Genomic DNA, 11600 nt, shown 5'->3' with positions numbered 1-11600 from the left:
ACTATGGAGGTTGGTATTGCTGCCTTTGCTGATTCTGAAATCCTGGAGCTCCTTGTCCCTGGGGTATCAGATTATTCTGCTGCCATGAGTTCAGACTACCATTTGGTAACTCCAAGAAAAGCCTGGGTGCCTCTGTCCCATAGAGTTAAAATTACTACCACTCTGGTAGTTGCCTCTCTCAAATCTTCCCACAACATTTACCACTCCATCTACAACTGAGGCCTGACACTCATGCGTTAGATGACCCATTCCACAAAAGTCACAAAATAATAATGGTTGGTTCTGGACCTTGGCTAAGGTCAACTTTCTTATCTCTTTGGCCATGGCGTCTAGCTGGGCTTGCACTGATGTGTTAGAATCCACTTGATGAACCCCGACTGATTTTCTTCTATCATTACTCTCAGCAGGCTATTGGTTAGCATCTTCAGAGAGCTCATCAAGAATTGTAACAATCTCCTTAGGAGTCTTCTTCATTAAAGGGCCTCCAACTGCAGTGCTCAGAGTTCGTCGCGAGAAAGGTGTCAGTCCATCCCAAAAGTCCTGATGTTTCATCCATAATTTAATACCATTATGCTGACACTTTCTCACTATCTCTTTGAATCTTTCCCAAGCTTCAAAATTTGTTTCAGTGTCCTTCTACCAAAAGTTGTGAATTTCATTCTGAATTTCACTGTTTTTGCAGCTAAGAAGTATTTTTCAAGGAACGTTTTAGTAAAATATTCCCATGTCCTGATCGACCCAGTTAGTAAGATACAAAGCCAGTGCTTCGCGTCATCCTTCAGCAAAAAGGGGAATGCCCCTAAGTAGACTGCATCTTTTGACACTCCGTTATACTGGAAGGTGTTCATGATTTTCTCAAAATCCATCAAGTGAGTTTTAGGATCTTCATTCACCTCTTCTCTGATGACACAGTTATTCTGGATAGTTTGAAGCCAACCTTGCTTCGACTCGAAATTATTCACTACTACGGGTAGAGGTATGACACTGGACAGTCTCTATTCACTACTACGGGTAGCGCAAAGCACAACACGAAATTGATGCTCGCTAGCCAATGATAGTTTAGTTAAATTACCATCTCCACAGGGATTAGGTTTAAACAATGCTCTAGTAATTTTTGGTTTAAATGCTATTCAATACGATCAAAACTTGATTGGAATGATTACGAACTATGATTAACTACTAAAGTAAAGTAATTGACAATTGATTGCAAAGAACTAGAGATTAGCAGAGTTGATTTCTTATCAATATGAGAAATAAAGGTTTTTGACATGATAGGTGCAAGGTTGTTATTCTAGATATGATACTGTTATATTTCACTCTTGTGGTTCTATCGATTCTCACGAATTCAATAGGTGATTAGCTTATACTTCCGATTTAGACTCCTCTCTAGATTAAATCCAAATCTTTCAAATAAACTAATGTGAAGCGTGGTGAAACTTTCAAGAATCTATTGGTAGGAAATGATCTAAGAAGAACTTCTTGCGAATATTTCTCAATCTTATTTTAAACGATAACATAAAAAGCTCTCTCGATTACTTCGAAGTATCACCAAAATTATACGCTTCAATAATATTCAATATGATGTTCCTCTTTCGATTAAACACTATAAAGAATAAAATCACAACTATATTAAAGTTCCTCCAATAAATTCAAGCAATTAAGCAGTAGTTAAATCCATAAACAACAACCAAGTCACCAAATCATGTCAAACCCTAAGGTAAATTGCTCCATATATATGGAGAAAGTCATCACAAATATAATTAAAGAGTAAGATATCTAACATTACAATCCGAACTCCCTTATTGAAGTGATGGAAAGATGATGAAATCCTGTGTCTTGTAGCCTCCAATGCTCTCCCAAAGGTTCCAAGGTTAAAAGTCCTCTAAAAATCGTATTTTTGATGTATTTATAACCTCGGATGAAACTATCCTTTCCTAGCCGAGCGAGGATAGTACTCTGAGAAAAACATACTAGCACTACACAGGGAACCACGCGGCGCTCCAACAGACTTTTACAGAGGCTAATTTCTGACAGAGTTGGCATATTTGGGCATGGCGCGACTGTGTATTGTTTACAGAGTATTTTCGTTTCTTCAATTTTTGATATCCTGACTTGGTCCTCGACCCCCAAATGCGATCCCAGTTTAATTTCTTGGGTTTTTACTCAGACTTCAAAGCTCCAACTTGTTCGATTTAACTCCCAATTATCTTTTTAACTCGGAATTACTTCCTGCAAGGCATAAAACATATAATAAGTACAAATCACTATCATTTAAGCTGAAACACAAGTAAAATGCAGTAATTAGGGTGCAAGCTATGACTAAAATATGGGATTCTAGCCTACCATCACTGTGCCCTCGACCTATCACCAATTGTTAAAATTTCTGACACCATATGAGATCAAATAGATAAGAGGAGATCAACCGGTAGCAAGAGAGATGAACGTTGTAACCTGTTCTAGAAGCAAGGATAGAGAATTCAACAAATAGCCATTACAAGAACCAACGCCTTCTTCCATCCCAATCGAAGATGATCAAAAGGAGGTGTTGTTAGAATTATATTAGGTACCAAGGTCTTTTCAGGTATCGGATGAGACATATACGACCAAACCAACCACAGAAGAGCTCGAGCAAGTGGCCCTATTCAAGGAATTTTTGGAAAGAAAATTTCATTTGGGAATAGGGTTAAATCCTAAGATCAGGTTAGAATTTATAAATTTTCTTAAAGCTAACGTTGACTGCTTTGCGTGGTCGCACTCGGATATGACATGTATCTTATTGTAGGCAGCGGTCCACAAACTAAGTCTGGATCCAAACTTCCCACCGATAAGGCTAATGAAACTCCCGATGGCAGATGCTAGGAACATGTTTGTTAAGGAAGAGGTAACCTGACTACTTAACATCGGTTCAATTCGAGAGGTTAAATACCCGGAATTGTTAGCTAACATATTTTTAGTACTAAAAAAGAATAATAAATTTAGGATGTGTGTGGACTATACGGATTTAAATAAGGCGTGCCCCAAAGACTCATTTTCATTGCCGAACATTGAACAAATGATTGATGCTACGACTGGGCACGAGCTAATTAGTTTTCTTGATACTTATTCTGGGTATAATAAGATTAAGATGAACCTAGAATATCAAGAAAAGAACTTCTTTCATCACAAAAAATTGGTACATATTGCTATATTGTGATGCCTTTTGGGCTTAAAAATGCCCAAGCCGCTTATCAGAGGCTCATTAATTAGATATTTGAAAAGAAGCTAGGGAAAATTATGGAAGTGTATATTCATGACATGTTAGTTAAGTCTTTAATGTAAGATCATCTGAAACATCTCCAAGAAAATTTTAACATTCTGAGGAAGTATAACATGAAGCTCAACCCGGAGAATTGCGCTTTCTGGGTTGGATCCGGAAAACTCTTGGGTTTTCTGGTCTCACAAAGGGGGATTGAGGTAAATCTCGACAAGATCAAAGCCATCGAGGACATACAGGCCAGCTAACACGTGTAAAGGAAGTACATAGGTTGACCGGCAGGTTGGCGGCTCTTAGAAGGTTCATATCAAGGTCCTCGGAAAAATGCCACCACTTCTTTTCGCTTTTGAAAAAAAGAACAATTTCGTATGGACTCAAAAATGCCAACAAGCACTGAAGGACTTAAAAAGATACCTGTCCAACCCTCCATTGTTATCAAAACTAGGGGGAGGTGAACAACTACTAATTTATTTGGCGGTCTTGGAAGTAGCGGTAAATGTCGTTTTGGTCCGAGAAGAAGAAGGTACTCAATTCCCTGTTTGTTATGTTAGTAAAATATTATCAGGAGCGGAGACACATTATTCGCACCTTGGAAAGCTGACCTTAGCTCTCGTAGGTTCCTCTCGAAAGCTTAGGTCTTACTTTCAATATCACCCAATAGCCATTATGACAGCCTTTTCCTTAAGGAATGTCCTTCATAAGCGTGAATTATAAGACCATTTGGCTAAATGGACAATCAAAGTTAGCAGACTCGACATTGAATATAAACCCAAGACTGTAATCAAGTCACAAGTTTTGGCCAAATTCGTGGCCGATTTCAGTCCGGAACTAATGCCTTTAGCTGCTAAGGAAGCAGTACTAGTGTTGGGAACTACATCGGGAGTTTGGACCTTATTTATGGATAGATCCTCCAACATAAAAGTGTGTCCGGTCTTGGGGTAGTTCTAATCATGCCCTCGTGGGAGACCCTAAGACAGGCCATTAGAACTATACCGTTAATGAACAATGAAGCCGAATACGAGGCTTTGGTTGCACGACTTGAAATAGATCGGGGACTAGGTTTCTAGGTCATTGAGGTAAAATACGACTCCCAGCTGGTGGTGAACAAAGTATATGGGATTTTTAATAGAAATGAGGAGTGTATGCAACAGTACTTGAACAAGGTTCGAGCATTACTTTCATGATTAAGAGAATGGTCCATCGTCCACATTCTGAGGGAGGAAAATATGGAAGGAGATGCATTGGTTAATTTGGGGTCGTCCACGGAGACAAAAAGATATAATTCCGGTACGGTCATCTAATTGCTACATTCAGCGTTGGATGTGGACGACTACTGCGAAGTAAATTTAACTAGCTTAATTTGAGACTGGAGGAATGAGTTCATTGAATATCTCAGACATGGTAAATTAATTGAAGATCCGAAAGCTTCCCGGACACTACGGACCAAAGCAGTTCGCTACTGCCTTGTTGATGGATAGTTATTCAGGAGAACTTTTCAAGGACCACTAGCTCGGTGTCTATGGGCCTCGAAGAATTACGTGATGAGAAAATTTCACAAAGGAGTTTGCGGAAACCCCTCTTGTGCAAACCCACTAGTTTGCAAGTTAGTTAGGACTGGCTATTATTGGCCCCAAATGCAACATGACGCAAATTCATTCGTATGAAAGTGTGACAAACGTCAACGTCATGCACAATTAGTGCACCAACCAACATAACTTTTGTATTCGGTAGTATCCTCGTGGCCATTCATGAAATGTGAGATGGACATAGTTAGTTCTTTACTACCGGGACCCGGGAAGGTAAGATTCCTTTAGTTTTAGCTGACTATTTCACTAAATGGGTTGAAGCATATTTTTACCAAAAGATTGGAGAACGCGAAGTGGTTGACTTCATATGGGACAACATAATCTGCCAATTTGGAATACCAAAGGAGATTGCTTGTGACAATGGGCCGCAGTCCGTAGGTTCAAAAGTCACAAAGTTCTTGGAAGGGTTAAAGATCAAATGGATTAATTCTTCACCATACTACCTGAGTGCTAATGGGCAGGTGGAGTCAACCAACAAGGTAATTATTTAAAATTTTAAAAAGAAGTTAGATGCCAAGGGCTAGTGGACATATGAGTTACCAGGTGTTTTATGGGCATACCAAACCACGACGAAGTCGAGCACAGTTGAAACTCTCTTTTCGCTCGTATACGGCTCGGAGGACTTGACACAGGTGGAAGTGGGGGAGCCGACCTTGAGGTTTTCCCAAGAAAACGAAGAAGAGAATAATGAAGCATTGATGTTGAAGCTAGACTTGCTTGAAGCACCGGGATCTAGAATATGTGAGGACGGTAGCACAAAAGCAAAGAATGGAAATATACTACAATTGAAGGGCAAACCTCCGATATTTTAAAATTGGAGATCTGGTTCTAAGGAAAATTACTCAAAGCACTTAAAAAGTCAACGCCGCAAAGTTGGGGCTAATATGGGAAGGACCTTACTGAATTTCAACTATCATGGGTAAAGGTTCATACGAATTGAAAAATCAAGACAGAGTCAAATTACTAAATAATTAGAACATGACTCACCTCAAAAGGTACTATCACTGAAGATCATCGCTGGTACTGAAATTATGTGCTACACTCTTTTCCCCTTTGACTAGTTTTTATCCCAATCGAGTTTTTCTGGCAAGATTTTTAACGAGGCAGTAATGTAAATCATACTACGAAGGGAGGATCATCGATAAAGGCAAGACCTTCAATATCAAGGAACTAAAATTCGTGTGGCAAATAACTTGTGGATGGTTAAATAATCTTTGGTTTGACGACAAATCTCGCCTCCCAAAATAGATTATTTAACCGTTCACAAGTTTTCTCCATCGATAGAGCAGAAGAATAAAGTATAAAATAAAGAAAAGGCCTTCGGTAAATGCAAGACTTCCAGTGTTCGAATTCTCATACTTAGCATTCGAACACTGGGGGGAGTAATACATGATACGACACTAATAGTGCCACGAAAATCGGGGACTACTAGAACCAGGTCCAATGTCTTATCAAGATCGAGGACTACATGATCAGCTCCATAAAAATAAGTTGTATAAGTTAGCCACATGTATTGGCAACTCTATTTATTTAAGAAAATTAATGTATATATACTTTTAAAGATAGAGGGATAAAGCAAAGTCCTTTTATTTTTATCTTTTTTCTTGTCCAAATAATAAGTAAATATATTTTATCGTTTGAAAATTAACGAAAACTTCAAATGCTTGTGCCGGAATGAACATGAGACATCCTCTTCAAGTGCACTGTAAATATAAGGGCCCTGCCTTATAAAAATCTCATAGTAAAGGGTAGATTGCGGAAGTGTTTATGCCTGAAATTAAAAGCTATCGGGCACAAAAATATTCCCTAAGCTTTACCAATTAAACATAAAAAGAATATTTTTGCACAACACTTAAGCAAATAGATCTTTTGTTTATTAAAGTGTCAAACTTAGTAAAACGTTTTGGCATAATTACAAAGAATAAAAGGAAAGAATTTTATACATTATTCTTTGCTGCCAGAACCCGAAGGAAGAGAATGGTCTTCATTATCCCTGGTGGAAGAAGATTGTTCCTCTGCAGGTTTGGGGCCTTCATCCTCTTCGGTCTCCCCTTCGATCCCAGAATACTGGGATCTAGTATTCGAGGAGTCAGTTGCAGCAGGCCGAGCAGAAAGATTTTCACGAGCAGTTAACTTCAGTTCCCGGGCTTTGGAAATGCAATCATCAATGTTGGCAATGCCTACTTTGACTTCCTCCAAAGTCTTCCTCTTTATATGATATATAGCGTAGGTCTTCTTGAAAATGAGGGAATCTTCTTGGTCCTGGAGTTTTGCTCGGAGCTTGTCAATTTTTGCCCGGAGCTCTTCCTTTTTAGCCTTCATTGCACTGATTCGGGAATCAAGCTCCACATTGATAGTTGAGTGAAGTCGGTTCTCCTCCATGACCCTCTTGAGCTGCTCTTCCATTTTGTCCCTCCTCTCCTCGACAGCATTGGCCTCCTCAGCTTTGGATTATAAGATGGACTTCAAGTTATTAACGTGTTCCTAGAATGTAGACTCGTGCTCGGCAGTGGCGATTACAACATCCTGAAGTTTGATCCTCTTAGCCTTAGACTCTCTGAGATCTTCAAGCAATTGGGCATTTTCTTGATGTGGGCCATTTTATCTTTCTCGGTTTGCTGTAACCAAGCCTCAAGCTCGCTCATCTGTGCAATTTTTGCCTCCAGCACCGGGAGGCGTTCGGCGAGCTGATTACTTTCAGCCAAAAGTCGGTCTTGCTCAGAAGCAATTCTTATCTATCCATGATCAACCTTTGCAGGCCCTCAAAAGTAAGGAAGTTGGCCTAAACAAGGTTAGAATCAAGGTTATTATCACCAAATATAAATGGAAAAGAAGATAGGAGGGAGTTAGGATGATACCTGCACCAAAAAGTGCATATGTTGTTGTTTATCAGACACTCTCCAAAAAAAGAGCTCATCTTTTTTCAATCCTTCATTGAAGCCAGCAGCTTCGTATAATTGGCAAGCTCCACCGGCTTGGAGAGAACATGGAACTCTTTCAAAACTGAAAGAGTGCCACTTCACCTTACTCGAGGATCTTGAGAAGGTGGCGTGAAAGTGTTCCCCAATTTCCCATGGTCAGGAGACCATGGATGAGAGGCATTCCCTGCTTGTTCAGCTGATGCCGGTGTAGGGGATGCAGTTGGTGCTTGTGGCGAAGGAACATTTGGTATCGGTGGGTAGGAAGTTGTTTATGTAGATAGAGAAGAAGTAGTTGTGGAAGAAGGAATGGTAGTGGTTGCTTGCTTAGAAGTTGTGGGCAGAAAAAGGTCAGGGGACGAACTCCTTGGACCAGAGATTAGGGTTGTGCATTTGGATCAGATATCCGAGAATCCAAACTGATCCACTCTATTCGAATTTTCGAATTTTGAATTTTGGATATTCGAATAAGATATGGGTTATCTTTTGTAAAAGTTTGGATATTCGGATCGAATTAGGATTGGCATAATTTTAATCTGATCCTATCCGAAATCCGAATTATATGGACATGTATAAATATTAGACTTATATTTTAGGGTTAAGTTTTCTCATTTCATTTGTTTCTCTTTAGACTTTTCTTTTCTTAGTTTATATCGAAGTCTCTCTCTCTAACCTCTCTTCAGATTGCTCTGTCTGCTTCTCTTAAGTCTTACCTTTGCGTCATTATCAGTCTCTCCTTCCTATCGACGGACAACGATGCCTCTCCTTTATTAGATATTTGTTTGGAATTTCAGTTTATTTTATTTTGCTATGAAACTTTTGTTTTGTCTATTGCTATGAATGACATTTTTTTTCCTTTCAATTTAATATAATGGCAAATAACAATAGCCTTAAAAAGGTGCAATAGTCGATTAGAATGTTAGTATACTTAATAAGGCGTAAATTCGATCCGAAAATCTAAAATATTTATCCGATCTAAACTTTAAAATTTGATGTGATCCAATTTAATTTGGATTGGATTCAGATTGTATTTTATAAAATTCGAAACCTGAATTTACAATTTGAAATGTGCTAAATCCAATCTGATCCGACTAATGCATAGCCCTAGCAAAGACAGCGATAGGGACCGGGAAACAAGAATCAGTTTTGTTGACCAAATCCCATTTCACCCCATAGCGCCTGAACTTCCTCTGCTGGTAGATTTTGGAGCTCTCCCGGTTGAGCATTCGATTGAGCTGATGAAGATATTTTTCTTCTTTGAAGGGAAGCTCCTTTATCACTGGCTTCTCCTTCATCATCGAGGACCATTGTGGCCAGCTTGGTTTGTGTTTTATTTACTCTTTTCCCCTGAGTCCCAATCGAGGAGGAATGTATCCTCTTTGGTTTCTTAGACTGGGGACTTTGGGAGATAGCACCTTCACCGGAGGTGAGAGAAGTTTCACGAGCTCTCCTCTATTTAAGGGCATCTTGCAGCACATATGCGGCCTCCATCAGGTCATCAATAACCTCGACGTCAGGGCACACGACGGAACCCCTCGGAAGCCATTTATGAAGAAACATGTAGTTAGAAATTTGATTTTAAGGTTTTCGTGCTCGAACTGTGCATGGAAGAAAAACGAATGTTGGCTTACCATGGTTCTTGGCTCTCCACCCGCATTTGGTAGCCATTTCTTTCCACCGTCGGGATTCTGGAGTTGTAATATCTTTAATTTTCTGAACCCATCAGTCCAGACCGTGAATCCGTGGTGGTTCCCAGCAAGTAGCTGAAATGAAGGGAGTAAAAAATCAAATAATCAAGAAATTATCTTTCTGTGAAGAAAGGAAACGAACATCCGATGACTTACGAAAAAGATTCCATGACTCGGGAAACACCGGAGTTGTGGTCGGGATGATGTCCCTAGTAGCAATGACTACGAATCGCTTCATCCATCCATGGTCGTCTTCATCGCTTGCTGAAGTTTAACACTCCCCCATGAAAAATCTTGAGGTCGTAGAGTTTCATCATATGTGCGAGAGTTAGGGTTTCTCCGATCTAGATGCACAACTAATGAAGGCAGGCAACCGTACGCCATATGGATGGGCCTACTTGTGCCTAACAAACCTGGTACCAGTGGCAAAATTCCAGTATTATTGGGTTAATCCTTCACTCGACCCCAAGGTGAAGGGACCCAAAGTAAAGAGATATGTATATACATACATAAACCCCTCGCTGGAGTAGGTAACTCGTTCTACCCCATCCGGGGTGAGGATTTCGACATTGGAGCAGTTTTAGTTCTCCTTCACAGTAAAAGTTCAGAGAAGAAGTTCTTGCTAAGAAAGTTGAGTGTTCTAAGGAAACTCAGAAAAGGGAGAAAAGCTTATGAAAGCTGTGAAAGTGAAGAAGTAAAACGATGAGTAGCTGAGGAGTTAGAGACGATAAAAATCGTGATCATGATTACCTCGAAAACCGGCAAATATACTTGCTGAATCACTGGGCAACGCGTGTTCGGAGTATTAAATGCTAGGATGCGTGTGTCTCTTCAAGTGTCAGAGGCAATTCAGGAACTTTTCCGCCAAGAAAAGAATACTCATCTACTTCCCAGTAACTCTGAGTTGCGTCACCGAAAAATAGGGGGATTATCTATATGGTGGTGAAATTGGTTGATCACAGGTGGTCAAATGGTGAGGTGGCATATGGAACCAAAGACAGGCAAAAGATGAGTCATCAAATAATTGGCATCAGGCACGATGTGTGTAACTGGCACGGGATGGATCTCGAAGGGAGCATAACTGATGATAAAGACTCAAAGGTTTGACATCGGATAACATTTAATGAGCAGTCGTTAATGAGAATATCTGCATTCAAAGCCAACCATCATGTACTCATCAATGACATTTTTATTCTCATTCAAGATGCGTTAATTTTAGGATCTTGTCTCCCTAAGTATAGCTATAAATAACATGATAAACAACCATTGTAGGACATGAAACATTCTGCATACAAAAGTTATAATCTATTATTTTACACTCAATCTAAACAGCTTAATCATTACTTTTACTTTTGCACTCGGAGAGACTGAGCTCAGAGTCAAGCTTGTCATTTTCTTTAATTTCAGTCGTTAATCTTATTTTTGTTCCTATTTCTTTATTATTTTTGCACCAAATCGATTCGTTTGTCTATAAACCATGCTATAAATTCAATTGTATCGTTTTACGGGTAAACATTACTAATTCTTAATATATCACAATTCCTATTTTATTAATCGGTACATAATTTGCCTCTAAGCCAAACAACCACCCAAAAGCATTTAAAAACGGGATTTTCCAAAGATAAATAAAACCGCTATCCCTTTTGGGAACCAAACATATCTCTCTAGCTTATTTGATGAAGAGTAATACTTAAAATAGCATCAATTTCTTTGGCTGAAGCTTTCGAGATCGAGACTGGATAAAAGAAGCTAAGTTAGAATCTGGAATTGGACTCATTATTTCGAATCGAAAATGAAAAGTTCGTAGTAAAATTAGTGTTTATATGCCAATCCTTTTGAATTTAACCCTTCCACGTGGAGACATTATTTTCTTTCTGATTTTCAAAAACTAACTTCTGGAGTTTCTTCAGAAAGTGATCCATTGTGCGTTAGGTTGCCTCAAGTACATTTATTGATGTCTTATGTTTATTAACATTTCATATTTAGTGCTTAACTCTTTATGATGTTGTTATCTAATTGTGTGTAATTTCTAAGTATGTTATTTGTACCTAAAAGTAAGATTCCTTTCCATATCCTGACGTTTGTCTAGAAATTATTTGTCAAAGTATTTTACTTTGTCTTGTTTACATGAAACAATTTACTTTGGGAGCAAAAT

General features: G+C 39.0%; 1 non-coding gene across 1 annotated transcript; it reads left to right on the top strand.

Moving 5' to 3' along the window:
- The first annotated feature begins 562 nt into the window (after positions 1–562).
- On the top strand, positions 563–668 carry LOC117280899 (small nucleolar RNA R71). Its single transcript, XR_004511488.1, has one exon. It is a non-coding gene; the product is annotated as a small nucleolar RNA R71 (small nucleolar RNA).
- Positions 669–11600: the final 10932 nt, after the last annotated feature.

Source organism: Nicotiana tomentosiformis, chromosome 4, assembly GCF_000390325.3.
Source record: "Nicotiana tomentosiformis chromosome 4, ASM39032v3, whole genome shotgun sequence".
Classification (NCBI taxonomy): Eukaryota; Viridiplantae; Streptophyta; class Magnoliopsida; order Solanales; family Solanaceae; genus Nicotiana; species Nicotiana tomentosiformis.
Note: the sequence above shows the minus strand (reverse complement) of the source record. Positions and strands in the feature narration are given on the sequence as shown.